Here is a 1,519-nt window from a genome sequence, read left to right as displayed (position 1 = left end):
GACTCTCGGGGGGCCGGTCCGCGATCTCCGGTCCTGCCTGCATGTTCGGACTTGTCCTCCAGAAGTCCGGGCGGCCCTATCCCACCGTGCCTGTCCGCAAGGCCCACGGGGGACTCTCGGGGGGCCGGTCCGCAATCTCCGGTCCCGCCTGCATGGTCGGACTTGTGCTCCAGAAGTCCGAGGGGCCATACCCCACCGTGCCTGTCCGCAAGGCCCACGGGGGACTCTCGGGGGGCCGGTCCGCAATCTCCGGTCCTGACTGCATGTTCGGACTTGTCCTCCAGAAGTCCGGGCGGCCCTATCCCACCGTGCCTGTCCGCAAGGCCCACGGGGGACTCTCGGGGGGCCGGTCCGCAATCTCCGGTCCCGCCTGCATGGTCGGACTTGTGCTCCAGAAGTCCGAGGGGCCATACCCCACCGTGCCTGTCCGCAAGGCCCACGGGGGACTCTCGGGGGGCCGGTCCGCAATTTCCGGTCCCGCCTGCATGTTCGGACTTGTCCTCCAGAAGTCCGGGCGGCCCTATCCCACCGTGCCTGTCCGCAAGGCCCACGGGGGACTCTCGGGGGGCCGATCCGCGCTCTCCGGTCCCGACTGTTATGCTCGGAGTAACGCTCGGGTTAATGCTCGGGTTAACGCTCGGTCCCCAAGTACAAGTCCGGGCGGCCCTATCCCACCGTGCCTGTCCGCAAGGCCCACGGGGGACTCTCGGGGGGCCGTTCCGCAATCTCCGGTCCCGCCTGCATGTTCGGACTTGTCCTCCAGAAGTCCGGGCGGCCCTATCCCACCGTGCCTGTCCGCAAGGCGCACGGGGGACTCTCGGGGGGCCGATCCGCGCTCTCCGGTCCCGACTGTTATGCTCGGAGTAACGCTCGGGTTAATGCTCGGGTTAACGCTCGGTCCCCAAGTACAAGTCCGGGCGGCCCTATCCCACCGTGCCTGTCCGCAAGGCCCACGGGGGACTCTCGGGGGGCCGTTCCGCAATCTCCGGTCCCGCCTGCATGTTCGGACTTGTCCTCCAGAAGTCCGGGCGGCCCTATCCCACCGTGCCTGTCCGCAAGGCCCACGGGGGACTCTCGGGGGGCCGATCCGCGCTCTCCGGTCCCGACTGTTATGCTCGGAGTAACGCTCGGGTTAATGCTCGGGTTAACGCTCGGTCCCCAAGTACAAGTCCGGGCGGCCCTATCCCACCGTGCCTGTCCGCAAGGCCCACGGGGGACTCTTGGGGGGGGCCGATCCGCGCTCTCCGGTCCCGACTGTTATGCTCGGAGTAACGCTCGGGTTAATGCTCGGGTTAACGCTCGGTCCCCAAGTACAAGTCCGGGCGGCCCTATCCCACCGTGCCTGTCCGCAAGGCCCACGGGGGACTCTCGGGGGGCCGATCCGCGCTCTCCGGTCCCGACTGTTATGCTCGGAGTAACGCTCGGGTTAATGCTCGGGTTAACGCTCGGTCCCCAAGTACAAGTCCGGGCGGCCCTATCCCACCGTGCCTGTCCGCAAGGCCCACGGGGGACTCTCGGG

Source organism: Patiria miniata, unplaced genomic scaffold (assembly GCF_015706575.1).
Source record: "Patiria miniata isolate m_02_andy unplaced genomic scaffold, ASM1570657v1 HiC_scaffold_13, whole genome shotgun sequence".
Classification (NCBI taxonomy): domain Eukaryota; kingdom Metazoa; phylum Echinodermata; class Asteroidea; order Valvatida; family Asterinidae; genus Patiria; species Patiria miniata.
Note: the sequence above shows the minus strand (reverse complement) of the source record.